At 35.9% G+C, this 21,740-nt stretch overlaps 1 protein-coding gene across 2 annotated transcripts in view; it reads right to left on the bottom strand.

Annotated features, from left to right (window-relative positions):
* Positions 1-3,761, bottom strand: part of Nprl2 (Nitrogen permease regulator-like 2) — a 62,935-nt gene extending 59,174 nt beyond the window's left edge. For both annotated transcript variants that reach the window (XM_089106595.1, XM_089106594.1), the window contains exon 1: positions 3,693-3,761. The gene's annotated coding sequence lies outside the window, so the exon portion shown is untranslated. The remainder of the gene's footprint in view (positions 1-3,692) is intronic.
* Between the last annotated feature and the right edge of the window lie 17,979 nt (positions 3,762-21,740).

The following is a 21,740-nucleotide window of genomic DNA, read 5'->3' on the forward strand; positions in this document are numbered from 1 at the left end:
TCTAGATTTAGTTTAGTCAAGACTAGTAGTTAATTTAATGTTTTTAGTTTTTTTAAATACCAAAAAGAGGTATTTTTCTATGAAAATAATCCCAAAAATATATTTTAAAAATCTAGTGGGCACATGCCCAAACTGGTTTCTCACACCCCCAGTATGGTAAAAATAGTATATTTACAAATCTTTAGAGTTCCTTTTGTTAAAAAAAAGGAGAAAGGAAAACTATAGGCTACATATAGGAAATACTTTAAATGTTAAATATAAATGTTTATGCAATGAATGGTTATAGAATTTCTGTAAAAGTTGAGATTCATCATGTCAACAATTTCAGCTTTAACAAAATACACTATAAAAACTGGCAAAATGTTATTAATAATGCTAGGCCCTTCCTGTGAGCACACTTTTGCTTATGACTTAGATGGATCAGAGTCCGAGTTTCATTCAAATTTAGCCAATATGCCTGAGAGAGTGCTAGTATTTATTTAATGCAAACTGTTTTATCTGAAAATATCTACAAGTCAAGCTTGTATTTGAAGTCCATCTTTTAAGTGGTTCCATTATTAATAATAATAATTTATTTTTGACCCACTAACAATTATAAAAAAGTGGAGGAACAAAAGAAAATAAAAAGTAAAGACATATAAAACAAAACACATGCAAAACAATATCAATATAAAGAACTACAAATGCAAATCAGAACAATCTCGAAAGAGGGTGAAAAGGACCCAACTACTTGCAAGCCTCATCTTTTAACTTGGAGTCCAACTTATTATATGACATCAATATATCAGTTGCATTAAACATTCAAATAATCTCATGGTTTCTATACCAACGAGGCACATACAAAAGATATTTACAATAACGGAAATACAAAACTCTAATATCCTGCATATCACTAGTATTAAAAAATGGGCGCAAACCTGATAGAAAAAGAATGGAATTGTTGCAATATGTAGAATGGAGTTTAGCCAATGCCTTACAAGAATGTCTGCTGTGATTTGGGACAATTTTAGCATAACCTGCTTTAAGCTTATTCTTAATATCTGCAAGTGCACTAGCACAGATAGCTGAAATATAAGAGCAGATACTAATCCCAAGCCAACACAATGCAGGAGCCAGCTTAACTGAAAAAGATCTACAACTCAAATGTATACTAAATTATTAACTGTATACTAAATTATCTGGAACAAACTTCTCATGCTAGGTCAAATTATGTCTTAAAAAATAGTCTTGAATTATGTTTTAAAATTTCCTCCATTTATTTACATCTTAAAAAATAGGCAGAAATTTTTGAACTTGGAATTATTTTTCTTTCTTCTGTTATAGCATAAATTTTTAGGGTTCTTTTCTCTCTTTTTTTAGCTTGTTTTTATATGGTAGTTTTTATAATTGAATATTATTAAAGAGCCAGCAGCTGCACTTGTTATATTCTTTGCTTTTTTAGCAGACCATGAGGGCTGGGAGATTCTGGGAAAATTTAATGAGCAACAAATATATGTACCCAGTGAGAAGCTTAGCCTTAGAAACCTGGGCTTATACACAGCTACAAAATTCAGCTTTTCCATCAATAGTGGTGGAAGAATGATTAGAAAGCTAGCCTATTTTTAATGCCAGGGTTATAAGGGCCAAATTGGGGAGACAAATCAAAGAGATGAAGTAAATATGTAATCTATCCACATTGCTAGTTGGTTTTTTTTCTAAATCATTTTTATCATCCAAAGCCTCTAATTGATTATTGCTAAAATGATAGGTGTGACACAAATTGTTATAATACTTCCTAAGTGCATAATATTGCATTTTGAAGTGTTGCACCATATGGGTTATGTAGCTAGCAGACCAAGTTGTGGAATGACTACCTCTTCAAATGTGTCAGCAGCTCCTTTGAGCTTAGTGTTGAAGGCATGTAGTGTTAATGAGTTGGTAGGGGATGCTAAATGGTCAGTAATGTTAATTCTGAGAAAGGCTGGCTCCTTTACCTGGATACCAGTGACTACTAGTAAATAAATAGGCCAAAAACAATAAATGCATCAAAAGCAATTTTCATTCTATTATAACCTGTTGGGATATTCAAAATGGGAATGCCCTAATCTAATGAGAAACCAAATCACTTACTTAATAAGCTTTCAGTTTTAGATATACATATAAATAAAAAATTTTGTCAAAAGCTTTAACCAATCAAGCAAAATCATGCCAGTCAGTTTACCTGCTTATCACTTAATAATAGGGATGGATAACATAAAAACTATGGTACTTATGCATTAGCTGGTACCCACACAAGAAGTCAAGTTTGGTTAATGCTAATGAAATAAAACAAAATATGACAAAAATTTATTAGTTTAGAAACAAATTAGGGCTATACATTTGCATATTAGGGGGTGTGGGTAAAGTATAGCATATATTAAATATGTACCCTAACCTAACCTAGGTACCTTTTCCCCCCTAAACCCCAAAAAACAATAGTTTAAATATTATAAACACAATGACAAATCATACTTTTTGATCTAATTCTCTATTGACAGATACCTGCTTGACTACTTTCCTTTAGCATCTCCCTATACAATATATCATGTGGGTACCAGCTAATGCATAAGCTAAGTACCAAAATTACTAAATGTATTTTTTAGGGTCAATATATACCAAATCATATTATTGAGTTTCAAATAAAGTGAATACACCATTTGATGCCTTTTTTTATGCTGATTACTAATATAATGAGCATTTTTTTCGTAAATGAATTCAAGCCCCCCCCCCCATATCAAGGAGTTAACTAACCTCATCCTGACTGGGCATAGCAAGGGGGGGGCTGAAATTCATTGCTGATAGAAATGCTTATTATGTTTGTAATCAGCATAAAAAAGGCATCAAATGGTGTATTCACTTTAGTCCTAACTCAATAATATGATTTGGTATATATTGACCTTTTTTTAGAAATTAACTACTATGACAGGAAATTTCAGGGGTGGTTTTATGACTCAACAGTGACATCATTCTGGATGCATAAATAGTAATAGTACCAATGGGTGGAAGGCATGGGATTGTAGCATTTATCAGAGGCATTGGTAATACAGAGATCTGGTAAACATATATGCCATGTTTGACTATAACTGGGAGTCTTATGTTGGGTTTGCTAGGCCTATCTAGAAAGGAGGACATTGTTATGCAGAGTAACACCACTTTGAAGAACTGCTAGTCATCCAGAGAGTGCTGGAGCAGGGTTGTGTCTTTAATGGCACTAAGGATACTGTAAGCTAGGTCTTAGTCTTAGCCTATGTCTTCAGGGAAAGACTTGTTAATTCATAAAGTGTCTACCAAAAGATAGAAACCATAACTGTAAACAGCCAGCAATGAAAAATTTTGGTAGATTAGAGAACAATATAGGCTATAGGGTTGAAGCTAAGCAGTAGCCTATTATCTTTTTCAATAATCTTTTGGCAGTATTTTTCTGTCTAGACCTAGTTATTGACCAATTCTTGACTCATATTGCATAATGAGAAATTATTCAAAAGAAAAAATTGGCTAGCTTTGTAAAAAATAGGGCTTCTGCCAATATGCTTTTTTTTTGTTTAGGCTACTAGCCTATGTTTTTTGTGTTTGTTTCATACCCCAAAGTGACACTGAAAGACAGGCAATATAAAAGTTAAAACTATCAGCAGCTAACAGTCTTCCCGACTCTTAATAAGGCAAATTTCTCTCACTGTTCAAGAAAAATCAACAGGAAATCCTTCTAACTTTCTAAAAAGTCATCGTTTCATGTGCTTTTCAATTTAAATATCTTGCGGCATCAGTGTGGCCAGATTGTGAACAAAAAAGTAAGCCGCAGCCTTTGAAAAACAAGCCAAAAATAAGCCAGACAATTTTTTGCCCTAAATCTAACTTTACTTTTAATGGTGTCCAAGTTTTGACGGCCGTTTTATAGAAATACTCAGCACTATTCAGGTCCTTTGATCCTACTGACATTATCCACCTTTTAATTTGTTCCCTGGTTTGCGGAAGTTCAGTTCCAGTGTAGAGATTATTTTGAGGCTGCATTTAGTAGAATTGCAATAAACCGCTACCCCATGTGGAATTCTAGAGACTTTACAGAAATTACCGCGCGCTATGTTCAGAAAATGCTCGACCATGCTTACTTTCCTGTCCAACAGTTCGGGGAAAATTATTGACGAGGACGCCCACCGGCTCGATTTCTCCTGTGTTAGTTTGAGCACTGTCTGTGTGTGCGCTGCAATTTCAGTATCCCATAATTTCACTGAGTCAGACCTCCGATTACTATAATGATACTCTGTGACCCAATGCGGCACAACTTTCAATGCCTGCCCCAGGCCCTGGGGGCAGTGAGGACACCTGAATTTTTGCTATCTGACTTTTGAGCAATTTTTAACTTAATGGCTATCTCAAAATTTTTATTGGATGCATTTGGGGAAAAGGAGCATGGGGGCGCTAGTTGCCCTCCAATCTCTTTTGACTCTAAAAAACTGAACTAGAACTTTCAATTTCCAATCAAATGAGCCATCTCTGAAGTTTTTACAAGCATCCCTTCAATAAGAGCCATATATTCCCCAGGGCGTAACTTACAACACCTGCCCCTGGGCCCTGGGGGGTTCTGTTGACCCGGGAGTATTTGTTATATGATATTTTAACTATTTAAAAAAAAAAGCTATCTCAAAGTTCTTATCGGATAGTTTTGAGGAAAAAAGGGAAGGGAGGGGAGGGGGGGCTAGGTGTCCTCCAATCCCTTTTGACTCTTAAAACTGAACTAGAACTTTCAATTTCCAATTAAATGAGCCCTCTTTGAAGTGAATATGAGCATCCCTTCCATAAGACTCATATATGCCCCCAGGACACAACTTACAATGCCTGCCCTGGGCCCTGGGTGGTTGTGTTGGCACCAGAATTTTTTTTATATGATCTTTGAACATTTTTATTGGATACATTTAAAATTTTTATAGGATGCACCAGGAAAAAAAGAGGTTTGGGAGGGGGGGAGCTGGCTACCCTCCAATATGTTGTTATGCTTAAAAAGTGAACTAGAACTTTCAAATTTCCAATCAAATGAGCCCTCTCTGAAGTTTATATGAGTATTCCTTCCATTAGGCCTCATGCCCAAAACCTCCCCCCCCCCATGGAAAAAATTCATACATCTTTCTCAATAGCAAATACTTTAGATAAACAATGGACAAATGTCATAACTTAAATACCTTTCTCCAGGGGTTTTGTGGGGTCAAGTTACACTTGTAGTTATGTTATTCCGACTGATTAAATCTTTTAAAAATTAATATTTTCCTGGTTAATTTTTATTATAAGCCCACCCAGCATGAGCAGTCTGGAGGAGAGTATGGAGGAGTTGAATTTGAATTTAATTGGGGATCAATCTCCCCAGGGTTAAACTAGAATTCCTCCCCTCAATATAGGAACAAATTGAATCCCAAACTGCAATCCATGATTTCAAACAGCTCTTAAAAAGGGACTTTAATGGATATGCCCAAGTATATGTTGATCGATCTTTAAGTGAAGAGGGATGTGGAAGTGGATGCTTTTAAAAGAGCTCAGCCTATGCACTGTGAAAAAACACAAGGCAGGGACCAGCACACTAACAGCTAGAGTAGCTGCAATCAATTTGTGCTTAGAGACCCTAATTAAACTGAAACAGAGCAATTAACATATAGTAATATTCTCTGACTCTAAATCTGCTCTCTATATCCTATGAAACACTAACTTTGAAACACTGGGCATAGGCCTACATCAAACCAAAGAAAACCTAAGCAGCCTTGGGAGATTAGGCTTTGTTACTAAATTTCAATATATACCTAGTCATCTAGGTAAAGAAGGAAATGAAAATGCAGACAAGATAGAAAAGCAAGAAGCAAAAAGCCAAATGGAACCAGTGAAATCTCTAACTATAAGGGATACAACTAGATTATGACTAAAAACATTGCTTGAATTAAAGCCACCAAATTTATCCCCCTTTCCAACCAGTATACAATCAGTCTGGTTTAAATGCCTGTGTTCAAATACAGCTAACTTCAACCACCACTCTCCTTCATACAAAATAAAGCAGCCAAATGGAGAAGTTGCCAATAGCCCATTTTGCATGTACTGTAAAAACACAGAAGAAACCCCTGAGCATATACTGTTGAATTGTAAAATACTGGAAAGAAAACTGTCAATGGATCTAAATCTACAACACCATATATAGTAGGTCAAAATACGCTGACTATATTGAATTAGATAAACCCTACTATGATGTTACCCCACATTATTAGCTAAGAGCTGATTTACATCTTTCCATATTCATCCACATTTTGAATATTAATAAGCAGTGTTTACAACAGAAACTATGTAGTAAGGGATTATCTCATTCAGTAAAAATTGAATTCTCCCAAGAAGAAGTGTATGAACTTATCATGAGAAAAGAAGAACAAATTAAAGATTTGGATCTATTGTCAACCCAGCCCAGAAGAAGAGGGGTCAATGATCTGATTTTCAGGACACTTGCCTTGATTCTCTACAGTTGATTGATTAAATTTAATATTACAATGAACCTTGTTTATTTCAAAATCTGAAAGGTTTTTTTTCTAAATAACAAAACTATAGGATAACTGCCATAGCTGCTGTCTGTTAAAGGTAATGTCTCATGTTTAATTATCAATGTTGTGGTCAAGATTTGTAGACCCTTGGCCAAGATTGATAATTCTGAAGATTAGTAGTGGTCAATATTAAAGTCTCAGCTGCCAGGTAAAGGACATAATGCTTTCTAATCAGAGATACAGCTCAGATTAGGCACTGGCTAATCACTAGGAGTCTTACCCTATAGGCCTAGGCTACAGCAACAGTAACAAAGAAATCAGACATCAAAGCAAGGGTAACTCTTCTACTTATCCTGCTCCTGTACTTATATATCTCTTTCTGATATTTACATTAGTATTATATGGTACTTTATTACATATTAGCTATTAGCCTATATTATATATAACTAATTTCTCTAGTATTTAACTATAGGCTAACACATTGGGAAAAATGAATAAAAGTGAGTTTGAAACCAGATTGATTGCTTCAGGTTTGCTTGTCACAAGCTGATGCTCATCACTGCTAAAAATGGGGGTGCAAACCAGTCATGTACACCAGCTATTTTTCTGTGGCATTTACCCAATTTGCTGGTCGCCAATGCATTAAGGTACACACCTCAATGCATTGGGTACCCCCCATACCCGTTAGGGTTTCATGTACAACCATCAACATATAATGTACTCCTTCAGCACTGTAGTAGTATACCACAGGATCTGTACCTCATAATTTGAATCCGTACATCTAACCAAGTGTCCTACTCCATATATAGCATAGCAGGACCTAGCCTACTCCATATATAGCGTAGTAGGACCTATGCCATGTTTTATGTAGTAATGATTGTGGGGTGTAGCACTCAAATTCTTAGGTACTGATCCTGTGGTTTACTACTGCAGGGGTGAAGTAGTGCATTATATTGATGGTAGTACATAAAACAATTAACATCCCGAACTGCCCTATAGTGATTTTACTTTTGCATATATTCTGAGAAGACCAATGACCAATCTGCTTCTTCCTTTGAGCATATTTAAACTGAAGTGATGCAAAGAAAACCTCAAATATAAATAAATGTATTTTCTCAGAATAGGCCTAGACAAAAAGTGAAAACGGGTATGGGGGTACCCAATATATTGGGGGCAGTACCCAATGCATTGGGGTGTGTACCCGGACGGCTAGGCTGTCTACCCAATTTGTTTGTACAGAGATACAAACCACAGAAAATAGTAGAGTGTACATGACGACTCCTGGACGACTCACATGAACTAAACAGTTAAACAGGATCTGTAGATGTTACAGACATTACTGTTATGAGTTTGATTCCTGGCGTTATTCTATACTAATAAGTAACAGCTAATATACTGTAACTTCAGCTGTAGTTCAACCCCATTACTTAATGGCTAATGCTTTTTATGCTGTTGTTACGAAGCCACGTGTCTCTTAGGATTTGAAAACTTCACCGCAGTGCCGCGGTTAGATTCGTATTTTGACCATAGAGTTAAAACGTGATTTTGACCTTTCGTGAGCATTCGTTCGTTCGTTCGTTCGAAAATCGGATGAATTGCCAAAAAATATAAATTATTCCCGAAAAAGTAAATCACGCCAAGAAATAAGCCAGTTCAAAATAAAAATAGCCAAGTTTTAAGCCACAAGCCAGTTCCAAAAATTTTCACGCCAGTCGCCAACAAAATAAGCCAGTTTGGCGTAAAATAAGCCAATCTGGCCATACTGTGCGGCATATTCTCTTTGCCACACAGCATATTCTGAAATTTGCGAAAACTTCACGTTCGCAGACTGTTGCTGGGCCAAAATTTTTACTTTAGTTTTGTTCAAAAAACCATCTTTGTTCTTTGTTTTATTTTTGGATGTAACTTTATATATTTCTAAGATGTCTTAGACTATACCACAATGATTCCGTCTTAGAGAGGATTATACTTGTATGATTTGGTTTCTAATTGTGCTACATTCCACATAATATCGCTACATTTGGCAACATTGTCTCGTCACGGTGACTTCGAATATGTCTGAGTATTTTGTAAGTTAATTTAAGAAGTTTGAAAAAATAACAGTTTTTCCAAGAAAATTAAAGACCATATTAAACTTAAGATCAGAAGAAATAGAAACCTACAATAACCCAAGCTCTAAACGACCAGAAATTAAATAAAACAATCATAGTAAACATTATACAAAGCCGGACCGAGATCAGAAGTTGCCAACTTTTTTGTCAATGAAAATGTCCCTTGAGCATCCAAAAATGTGTCCTTTTCAGCCAAACTATGTCCATATTTTGCCTATAATTTGTCTATTATATGTCCATCTTTAAGTTTCAGAAACTAGTTTTTTTTACGACTTGAAAGCCCCTTTCAAAGTGGTCAGTTAATATCGAATATGATGAAAACGAAAAAGATTCATTTAGAACATCCATACAGAATGAACTAGTTTGAAAGCACAAAAGTCATAAAAAGATGTAAACAGTGAAAAGCTACTTGTGGAAGCTTAAAGCTCATCTTCATACGAAATGAGATACATTTTTGATGCTTTTACAACATCACTTTCTATAAAAACCTTACATGCTCCCAGGGCAGAACTTACAATCCTTGCCCTGAGGGTTGGGGGGATGGGTTGTCATCCTTAAAGACCTGATTTCCAAAACTTTCAACTATGTTGAATAAAATTACTTTCTGAAAATTTTGATTGGATGTGTTTGGGGAAAAGGTGGGCGTGAGAGGGGGGTTAGTTGCCCTCAGATCACTTTCGACTATTAAAAAGAGCACTAGCCCTTTGAATTTCCAGTCGAATGAGCCTTTTTTCAAGTTTATACGACAAAGATTTCAATAAAAACCTTATATGCCCCCAGGGCATAACTTATAACCCTTGCCCCGAAGACTATGGGGTAGTGTTCTGCTCAAATGTATAATTTCCTGAACAATAAACTGCGTGGAACAAAATGGCTATCTACAAATTTTGATTAGATATGTTTAGGGAAATGGTGGGCGTGGAAGGGGTTTTATTTGCCTTCCAATCACTTTCGATTGTTAAAAAAAGCACTAGCTATTTCAATTTACAATCGAATGAGCCATTTGTGAAGTTTCTATGAAAACGCGTTCTATAAGAAACTTATATGCCCAGAGGGCATAGCTTACAACCCTTGCCCTGAGGGCTGTGGGGGAGTTTCCTCCTCAAAAATATAATTTCTATCTAGAAATCCACAAAACTGAACAAAATGGCTATTATATGCCCCCAGGGCATAACTTACAACCTTTACCCTGAGGGCTGTGGGGGAGTGTCCACCTCAAAAATATAATTTCTATCTGGAAATCCAAAACACTGAACAAAATGGCTATCTAAAAATTTTGATTGTATGTGTTTGGGGAAAAGGTGGGCAAGAGAGGGGGGCTAGTTGCCCTCAAATCAATTCTGACTATTAAAAAGGGCATTAGACCTTTGAATTTCCAATCAAATGAGCTTTTTTCATGTTTCTACGACTATGATTTCAATAAAAACTTATATACCCTCAGGGCATAACTTATAAACCTTGCCCTGAAGACTGTGGAAGGAGTGTCCTGCTCAAAGGTATAATTTCCTGAACTTTAAACTGCGTGGAACAAAATAGCTATCAAAAAATTTTGATTGGATGTGCTTGGGGAAGTGATAGGCGTGGATGGGGTGTTAATTGCCTTCTAATTACTCTCGACTATTAAAAAAGGCACTAGCCATTTCAGTGTCAACACTTTCTATAAAAATTTTATATGCCCCCAGGGCATAATTGACAACCCTTGTCCTGAGGGCTTTGAGGGGGTTGTCATCTTCAAAGACCTAATTTACAGAACTTAAAACTACGTTGAATAAAATGGCTATCTCAAAATTTTGATTGGATGTGTTTGGGGAAAAAATGGGCGTGAGAGGGGGGTTAGTTGCCCTCTAGTCACTTTCGACTATTAAATTTCAATTTTCAATCGAATGAGCCTTTTTTGAAGTTTTTACTACAACGCCTTCTATAAAAACCTTATATGCCCCCAGGGCATAACTTACAACCCTTGCACTGAAGGCTGTGGGGGAGTCTCCTCCTCAAAAAATAATTTCTATTAGGAAATCAACTACGCTGAACAAAATAGATATCTAAAACTTTTGATTGGATGTGTTTGGGGAAATCATGGGAGTCAGAGGGGGCTAGTTGCCCTCAAATCACTTTCGACTATTAAAAAGGGCACTAGCTCTTTGAATTTCCAATCGAATGAGCCTTTTTTCATTCTACGACAAAGATTTCAATAAAAACCTTATATACCCCCAGGGCATAACTTATAACCCTTGCACTGAAGACTGTGGGGGTAGTGTTCTGCTCAAAGGTATAATTTCCTGAACTTTAAAACGCGTGGAATAAAATGGCTATCTAAAAATTTTGATTTGATATGTTTGGGGAAATGGTGGGCGTGGAAGGTGTGTTGGTTGCCTTCCAATCATACTATATCAACGCCTTCTATGAAAACCTTATATGGCCCCAGGGCATAACTTACAACCCTTGCTCTGAAGGCTGTGGGGGAATGTCCTCCTCAAAAACATAATTTCCACTCCAATTTTCAATTGAATGAGCCCTTTTCGAAGTTTCTACGGCAACTTCTTCGATACGAAGTGCCCTGCTCTAAAGGAAAAAAATAATACATTATACATTGTGCCAACATCGTTTTTATATGCCCTCAGGGCATAATTTAAAAGCCTTGCCTCGAGGGTTGTGGGGGAGTGTTCTCCTCAAAAAAATATTTTCTATGTGTAAATCAACTACGCTGAACAAAATGGCTATCTCAAAATTTTGATTGGATGTGTTTGGGGGAATGATGGGCGTGGGGGCTCTTGTTGCCCTCCAATCACTTTTGACTATTAAAAAGGGCACTAGCCATTCCAATTTCCAATCGAATGATCCCTTTTTGAAGTTTCTACGACAACTCCTTCGATACGAAGTGTCCTTGTATGGAAAAAAAAAAAAAATAATACATTGTGCCCACATCGTTCTTTACTTACGCAGCGCTATCGCGCTGAATATGATTACAAATAGGTTTCGAAGTCTCGAGTTGGCTTCAAAGGCATTTTGAGAAAGTTTCTGCGAAAATACGCGTTCCAGGGTAATATACACTGGACCGCTGATGACAGATTAAATGGGAGGAGCTGTTTGTACGTCCCGAGGATTCAGTAGTTAAAAATCACTCTGTTGTGATCTTACTGTTATATTATTTATATACAGTTGTTTATAAGAAGGGGAGAGGATGTCTTGACCAACTTTTCCCTCTTAAAGTAATTGTGAAACTCCAGAGTTTATGATCGAAGTTGTTTTCATTGTTGCTTAGCCGTAGTAATAATTGACAAGTACTCGCAGCATCAGACCCCTTCAGTTTTCAGTTCCATAGATTATGAACAGACGTTTTGTTCTGCCGAAAGAAAATTTCAGTGAAGGTTCTACACTTGTGTGCATACTAGATGAGTACATGAAAGCAATTATCGCTATGATCAAGAACAACATCGTTTGGTAATAGAAGAAATCAGAATTAGTAGCTGGTTTGGTCTTGAACCAAGAGTTAAGGAGGGATTTGTCCTAATGCTTTTTATATGAATCATTTTGATGGAATATGCCCTAACCAGAGGAATTGCATAGGAATAGTTTTGTGTACTCGTTTGACCGACCGTATGTGAAACAACACCCTTTACGAAAAATATGGTTATAATAATGTTTCTAGGATTATTACGAAAGAATGCTTGAGATGGCTAAGAAATGTTTTCAGATGATAATTAATTCGAAAACATTGGTAAATTATTAGATTTTAATTGGCCAATCTGCAAAACAAATTAATTTGCCGATCTTTGGCAAATTAATTGCCAAAGATTGTGCTTTTCGGCCATCCATTTGGAGCCAAACGAAAAGTGTTTTTTGAGTGTTGCAAAAAAAAAAACTAGTAAAAATACAGATTGAAAATAAAATCACAGAGAAAATTAAGTGTATAAATGCATGAACATAACTGTACACCTGGTATAAAATGCAGAACTGCCTGAAGGGCTTGTACAAAGTGAAAAAAAAAACAATTATGAAAACGATCCAACACAGTCGTGATAACGCTTCACAAATCTACACTTAAGACAGCTTTTGGGCTGAATATTCCAATGTCTGTCATCTAACCCCTTTTTGCAAATTTTCTGCCATCTATTTTGTTGAACACTTGAGAGTCTGGCTTCGTGATTGCTACTACTACACAATCCCTTCAAACTTTTCACAGCATAAGCCAGGTGAGACTAACAGACAGACAGAAGATTCATTCCCCATCCTAGTCTGATTAAAGCTTCTATTTCTATCGTCACCGAGGAATCCGCAAAGAAATTTTTAGATTTTTGAAAAAAAAACACGCCTTAATTTAACGGGGGGAGGGTCCAACTTTTCCCTTGCTCCTTGCAGGCTATATATAGTCTTTAACAATCCTGAGGACACGTATAGTTCTCCTTATCTGCTTTTTCATAAAGGACACAATGGTTGAGGTCAAAACCCTTTGTTCAAAAACTCCCTGCAGCTTTATGTCTAAGATTATCCCCAACTAATTTCTCTTTAAACATCTATCATATTTCATTTCAAATTTATTAATCACTATTGTGTACCACATTTATCTATGCTCATCATCACCACTTCGAGTACTCTTAATTTTGACTTGGTTGGGATCCTTTAGCCATCCATACAAAAGTCTTTCTCATAGTCCAATCTTTAAAAAGATAACAGTTTTGATATGAATTAGTATATAAATTCCTACAAAACAGACAATCTAAAAATATTTTGGAATCAGAAATAATGTGTCTGTTCTGTACTACAAAAGTGTGAAATCAGACGTAACTTGCACACCTAAAGAGTGATTTTGACGTTCTCATTATTTCAGACCAAAACCAAACCCTCTGCCTGAAGATGCTGCAGCAGAACCAGCATCACTGCAGCAACAGCCAGCTGTTCCAAAAGGGCCAGGAGGAAAACGAAAAATTACCAGCTTCTTGAGACCAGGAGCTGCAGCTAAAGCGGCCGGAAAAGCCGAAGAGCCTCACGTGCTCGATGCAAAACACTTGTAGTTCTTTCCAAGATTGGTCAAGAAAAATATAGTTTCACTGCAAACAAAATTTGGATACTGCCCCCTTCTTTAACTGCAAAAACTTAAAGCCTTCTGCGTCATTGGCGCTTCACTGAAAACGAATTACTCTTATATTACAAATTTATTCTGTTCCAGTTCTTGCAGCATTGAAAATGAAAATAAAAATTACAGTGAAAAAAAATCTTGAACTGATGGATCTTTCACCAATTAATATCATTATATATCTAATATTCAAATAAATCTTAAAACGAGTGAAACTTAAATTGAATATGCAAATCAAGTTTGAATCGAATAAAAATAACTACAAACAAGAATTTGGGTATCGCATCAGCCTCACTCCAGAAGCCTAAAACCTGCTGCGTCATTGGTGCCTTACTTATAGCTATATGAGTCTTGAACAGTCTTGGAAAGAATAAACAAAATCAAATTCAATGTTACATATATCATGATATTAATTGTTGAAACATCCATCAGTTCAAGATTTTTTTCACTGTAATTTTTATTTTCAATTTCAATGCTGTAAGAACTGGAAAAGAATAAATTTGTAGCATAAGAGTAAATCGTTTTCTGTGAAGCGCCAATGACATAGAAGGCTTTTGGTTTTTGCAGTTAAAGAAGGGGGCAGTATCCAATTTTTTTTGTAGTGAAACTATATTTGTCTTGACCAATCTTGGAAAGAACTAATAAATTAAACTGGATATTTGATGTATAATGATATTAATTGCTGAAAGCTCATCAGTTCAAAATTTTACTGTAACTTTAATATTTATTTTCAATATTAAGTACAAAAGAAAATATTTGTAATATAATTTTCAGTAAAGCGCCAATGATGCAGTAGGTTTTAGGCTTGTGTAGTGAGGCGATACCCATACTCTTGTTTGTAGTTTTTTTATTCTATTAGCCTAAAAAGCTGTTTTAAGTGTAGATTTGTGAAGCGTTATCACGACTGTGTTGGATCGTTTTCATAATTGTTTTTTTTTTTCACTTTGTACAAGCCCTTCAGGCAGTTTTGCATTTTATACCAGGTATACAGTTATGTTCATGCATTTACATACATAATTTTCTTTATTTTCAATCTGTATTTTTACTAGTTTTTTTTTGCAACACTAAATCGCAGTCACATTTTCATTGCTCATAGTTTTGATCAGCTCTTAGGTACGGATTACATACTTTTATGTGCACAGCAATTCATTACACTGAGATTTTCGCTTCTTAGGGATCAATCAATTAATCACCAATCAATCATTTTATTGATACTAAAAAAAACTATTACAAACGTAAAGCAGTTAATATATATATATATATATATATATATATATATATATATATATATATATATATATATATATATATATATATATATATATATATATATATATATATATATATATATATATATATATATATATATATATATATATATATATATATATATATATATATATAGTGGTTATATATATATATAACCACTGTATCACAACTGTTTTGACTTCGTTATCGTCTTGAAGACGCTGACCACCCAGGTGTTTCTTCAAGTGCAGGAACAAATGGTAGTCGCTGGGCGCCAGATCAGGGCTGTAAGGAGGATGATTTAAAGCGTTCCATTTAAAAGATTTGATGAAATCTTTGGCCCGACTAGCCACATGTGGGCGGGCATTGTCATGCAGCAAAAAGATGCGCTTACTCAACTTGCCACATCTTTTCTTCTGGATTGCAAGACGCAGATTGTTCAATGTCTCACGATAAGATGCTGCATTGATTGTCTTATTACGAGGCAGAAACTCCACTAGCAATACTCCTTTTTTGTCCCAAAGAACTGTGCACATGATTTTCCGGGCACAAATTGTTTGCTTAAATTTCACTTTTTTGGGTGATGATGAATGTCGCCATTCCATGGATTGTTGTTTTGATTCTGGTGTGACGTAGGCCACCCATGTTTCGTCACCAGTAAGAATTTGGTCTAAAATATTTTCACCTTCATTGTGGTACTGCTCAAGGAAAGTTAATGCACTGCCTAAACGTTGGATTTTGTGCAAATCCGTCAACATTTTTGGAAAACAACGTGAACACAATTTCCGGTAATTCAAGTTCTCAGTCACAATGCGATACAAAACACTACGAGAATATTGAGGAAACCAGTCGCACATTGATGAAATTGTAAAGTGTCTGTTTTCTCTCATTTTTTCTTCCACTTTCTGCACCAAATCTCCATCAAAGACTGGAGGACGCCCACTCCGTTCTTCATCATGTACATTTGTGCGGCCATCTTAAAATGCTCTCACCCATTTCCTTACCATTCCATCACTCATAATGTTTTGTCCGTAAACTTCATAGATCTTATAATGAATATTGATTAGTTTTATGCCTTTAGCACTAAGAAATTATATAACCGCCCGTACTTCACAATCGGTGGGACTCACGATTGTCGGAGGCATCTTAAACACTAAGTAAGCAACGTATACAATTAAGAATCAGACTGTAATGGCGTCAGTGCGTAGACAAGAGATGTAGGAGGCTTCACCTTTGGCTTCACCTTTGTAACACTAGATTTTAAAGAATTAAATTTTAAATTAATTTATTCTAATACATATATAAGAATCGGTAATTAGTAGTGCAATGTTTTTTCCATAAAATTAGTTTTTAAAGAAAAGAAAAGAATTCCATTAAACAAAAAATGAGCAAAAATAATATCAATTAATCTACCAAGCGTGTGAAACTACCTCGAATCAGTATCGATAAATAAATGAAACCCAAAACGAACAGATATCACAATAAATAACCGAGTCACGCTCAAAATGAGCAGAAATTAACATAAGCCGGGCTCAAAACCCCTATGCCTTCCCAAGGCCAGAACATAATTTGCACTTTACTGAAAAAAATATAAATGTTTTAACTTTTACAACTTTAATAAATCAAATAATATTAACATTTTGATTACTATATATCAGTATATGTATATTAAATTGACAATGCACACTCATTTGTATTTTTTTCAGTAAAATGCAAATTATGTTCTGGCCTCGGGAAGGCATAGGGGTTTTTGAGCCCAGCTTATGTTAAATTCTGCCCTTTTTGAATATTCTACGTCAACGTTTCCTATAAAAACTTTATAACTTACAACCCTTGCCCTGAGGGCTGTAAGGGGGATGTCATCCTCAAAGACCTAATTTACAGAACTTAAAACTATGTTGAATAAAACGGCTATCTCAAAATTTTGATAGGATGTGTTTGCGGAAAGGTGGGCGTGAGAGGGTAGCTAGTTGCCCTCCAATCACTTTCGACTATTGAAAAGGGAACTAGCCCTTTGAATTTCCAATCGAATGAGCCTTTTTTGAAGTTTCTACGACAACGCCTTCTATAAAAAACCCTATATACCCCCAGGGCATAACTTACAACCCTTGCCCTGATGGCTGTGGGGGAGTGTCCTTCTAAAAAACATAATTTTTAGCTGGAAATCAACTACACTGAACAAAATGGCTATATCAAAATTTTGATTGGATGTGTTTCGGGAAATGGTGGGCGTGGAAGGGGTGTTAGTTGCCTTGCAATCACTTCCGACTATTAAAAAGAGCACAAGCCACTCCAATTTTCAATTGAATGAGCCCTTTTCGAAGTTTCTATGGCAACTTTTTCGATATGAAGTGCCCTGCTCTAAAGGAAAAAATAATACATGATTCATTGTGCCAACATCGTTCTTATATGCCCTCAGGGCATAATTTAAAAGCCTTGCCCCGAGGGTTGTGGGGGAGTGTCCTACTCAAAAACATATTTTTCTATCTGCAAATCAACTACGCTGAACAAAATCGCTATCTCAAAATTTTGATTGGATGTGTTTGGGGGAATGATGGGCGTAGGGGGGGGGGGTTAGTTGCCCTCCAATCACTTTCGACGATTAAAAAGGGCACTAGCCACTCCAATTTGCAATCGAATGAGCCCTTTTTGAAGTTTCTACGACACGTCCTTCGAAACGAAGTACCCGGGTATGAAAAAAAAAACATTGTGCCCACATCGTTCTTTACTTACGCAGCGCTATCGCGCTGCCTATGATTACAAATAGGTTTCGAAGTCTCGAGTTGGCTTCAAAGGCATTTTGAGAAAGTTTCTGCGAAAATACGCGTTCCAGGGTAATATACACTGGACTGCTGATGGCAGATTAAATGGGAGGAGCTGTTTGTACGCGCCGAAAATGTAGTAGCCAAAAATCACTCTGTTGTGATCTTACTGTTATATTATTTATATACAGTTGTTTATAAGAAGGGGAGAGGATGTCTTGACCAACTTTTCCCTCTTAAAGTAATTGTAAAACTCCAGATTTGATTATCGAAGTTGTTTTCATTGTTGCATAGTCGTAGTAATAATTGACAAGTACTCGCAGCATCAGACCCCTTCAGTTTTCAGTTCCACAGATTATGAACAGACATTTTATTCTGCCGAAAGAAAATTTCAGTGAAGGTTCTACACTTATATGCATACTAGATAAGTACATGAAAGTAATTATCGATATGATCAAGAACAACATCAAGAAGGGGTAGATATTCTGCAACTATAATTATAATAATTTCGTAAATACGAAATTTCGTAAAATAATTTCGTAATTGTGATCAGTAGATTCTTTCGAGATTGACATAGTAAATAAAGCACTATGTAGCAAAGCCTGATCTAAGGCACTTGTCGTGAAATCTGTCCATATTTCATTTGTAATCTTAATTAAGCAAACTCAACGAAACGAACATCGTTTGCTCCGTTAATAATTTCCAATCAGCTAGTTGTATGCGCGCGTTTGCATTTACTCATGGGGTAATTAATGAATAAAAAAGAGGGGGATGGGGAAAAAACCTTAATCAGACAGTGTTTTAACTACAATATATGACTTTTGGTATTTATTTAGTAGCCGGTAAACATGTGACTAGAAGTGCATTGAAATGCTTTTCGAAAAAAAATAGGTTATCGCTTCTTAGTGAGGTGTTTCCAATTCCGTGACAGATATTTTTATCATACTTTCTTTTATTTCATTAGGATTAGCCAAACTTCACTTCTTGTATGACTAGCAAATAGTAAATATGTACCGCGCTTTTTTCTGCTCAATTATTTCAGTGAAATTAATATTGTAAAAAGGCAAAATAAAAAAATGGTTAAGCTGTCTTTAGGTACTTTATATGATTGAGGTGTACAAGTATTTAGCCAGCATGTGAAAAGTAACTTTTGACGGAGCGAAAATTGGCATACTTATTGTCTTTATAAAATAGTGGATATTGCACATGAATCCTATTTTTTATAGATTAACACCAGTGAGTTATCGCCACCATCAGCTCAAGGAGCATTTATTTGTAATGAACCTTCGACAGTCCTTACACCGCCAATGGACCTTAGAGAGAATGATGCTTTAGTTGTTGATAGCATGGAGTGGCGAAGGGGATTTTTAAACGATTGTTTTAAGGATATGGCTAGCCTAGAGGATTTAAGTTGCGATATAGGTATGACTGAGGACCCGAAATGGAGAAATAGGTTTATAAATGAGTATTTGGGAGATAGGCCCACAAGTGCATTTAAACCGGGTTCTCATGTTAATAATCATAAAGAAATTCCAACACAAAACAATGCAGGCTGGCTAGATCAGCTATCCCCAAATACCCTGAAAGGCATACTCAGTGAGTTGGGTGATCTCACACAACGGCCAACTAATGCAATTAAACAGACTGGCGGTGATGCTATTGACGATTCTATGCGACAACCCACTATTGAGGTTGACCCAAGTAGTTAAAATGAGTCATCAGCATTTATACTACCAGATTTTTTCTTATCTAACTCTGCCTTCCACCATACAAATGTCTATACGGCCGTTTTCGGCGACCCCTTTAATTCCTTAATGTCTGGGAGTATAGTAATAGACACCCCGTCTTTTACTCGTGTCTATGTTAACAAGGTGAGAGCCCTTTCTTAATAATTGATAGGGATATGGGGAGTGAGGGATAGTTTAAAGGTGTCAGTAGAACAAAAACTATATTATTCAAATGAAAATGCAGGGAACTATAATAAAAATACTTGCATACAGGAATGTTAGCCATTCGCCCGCATTTGAAAAATTATGAGGAGTTTTTTTTTAGATTGGGTAAGCAGCATTGTAAATAAACTAGATAATAATAATGAGGGGGGTAGTGGGTCAGCTTTTTTATTCATAGAAAATTTAAGCGTTAACATTTGTAGATTTAAAAAGGATTTTATTTTAAGAGGTGGGTATGGGGAGGGTCTTATATTATTAAAATATCATTCAGGTTTAGAGGGTTGTGGACGAATACAACGAATCTGTTTCGATGCGAGGCTACAGTGTTTCAAGTATTAATTTTTAATTGCCGCCTTTAGACCACTGAAAGATAATTCATCTAAGAAAAATTAGGATGAATTAGTAGCTAATGGGGATGGGTCAAAGTTTTCTAAAGTAGATTTTAATTGTTTAAATGATAAATTTCCCGTAACATTAAAGGTGATAGATATTTTTGAGCGGGCTAATGCACATTTAATAAGAAAGAGTAGTGAAAGACTCGTTTAAAGATTCGTTTAAAGACTCGTTTAAAGTCTCGTACTTGCAGGTGCAAGAAGCAGTTACTTGTTCGTTGGGTAGGATACCACTCTGATTTTGATTTTTGGATTAGTGTTGAAGACATTAACAATGTCCAATGATTTTTATGTAATATTTATGTCCAACGTCTCCGATCCTCTCTGAAATGATTTGAATAAAATAAGTTATTTTTGGACGAAACTCTCCCCCACCATCAAATTCGGTGGTGCGCATGAAGTGGCTCTTGTCGACTACATTCTCAAAAATACCTATGATATCCTGAGAAAGGATCGAAAATATGATATAAAAATTAGACCCCATGATTGGCCACCAGCCGTTAGCGAACAACCTAAAAATCAAAAGATCAATTGGTTGGATTATCCGTGTGCTGAATCACCATACGAAAAGCTCAGTTGTATGACTGATATGTGCCGTTCAATCAATAAAAGAGTTTCTGCTCGTAAAAAAGGAGCCTTTCATTTCAACTATTCAAAGGAAGAGGGGAAGATCTACATTTGTTCACCCTTTGCCAATGAAAAGGTCATTCTCAATGATAATCTGAAAGATGTTATTGGCTAAAAACTCAATATAATCAATGGTAAAAGTACCGAAAACACTAATGTTATATTTGCTGAGTATCTATCAGCCTTCTCCTCGGACACTTGTATATTTCTCTATGCCTAATTTGTTAAATCGTCGAGAGTTGGAAATAGCAATGTCTCCCTCCTACGAGTTCTTGAACGAAAAACCAATCAAGATCATATTCATGATTACAATATAAAACATATTCACTATTTGCCCGTAAACACTTCATATCTCAAACTCTGTCAGTTCACACCAACACTAAGATGACCTATCTCCCCCCCCCCCCAAAGAATCGTATCCATCAATCAGCTCCTCATTGAATCTATTCAATCCTGAAAATGTTGATGTTAGTGTCAAGTATGGCTACTATGAACAATTTTAACCTAAACAACCCCTATCGGAAGATATACACTTTCAGCTATTTTCCAATGAAGACTATTTCATTGATTTATCATCAAAATTTATTGATTTAAATATTGTGGTGAAGAAAAAGTCAGATAATACAACTCTCAGTGCTGCCGATGGTCTGTCCTATGAAAAATGTATCCAACACAACTTATTCAAACAAATTAATATATTTATTAGTGGAACATAGGTGAGCACTAGCAATAATTTATCCCACTGTGCAGGCTAAATACAATTTATGATGATGACACCAAAGGCATATAACTAGTTGAGAGGTCTGGCACTGGGCTATGAGTATCGAACAGGTGTTGATACTGACGGTGAGTTTACTGCTGCAATGACCCAGGAGTATCATCTAGTTGGAAAATTAAATCATGAGATATTCAATATATCCTAATGGTTACCCCCCCCCAAAGTCGATTGACATAAAGTTGCAACTAGCTCCATCGAATTTCATTTTGAGAAAAACACTTGCTGCGTCACCTGATGCAAATGTCATTATCACCTCAGCAATCCCTCATGTTCGAAAA

Source organism: Artemia sp. Qi Xiang Cuo, chromosome 21 (genome assembly GCF_049724085.1).
Source record: "Artemia sp. Qi Xiang Cuo chromosome 21, ASM4972408v1, whole genome shotgun sequence".
NCBI classification, from domain to species: domain Eukaryota; kingdom Metazoa; phylum Arthropoda; class Branchiopoda; order Anostraca; family Artemiidae; genus Artemia; species Artemia sp. Qi Xiang Cuo.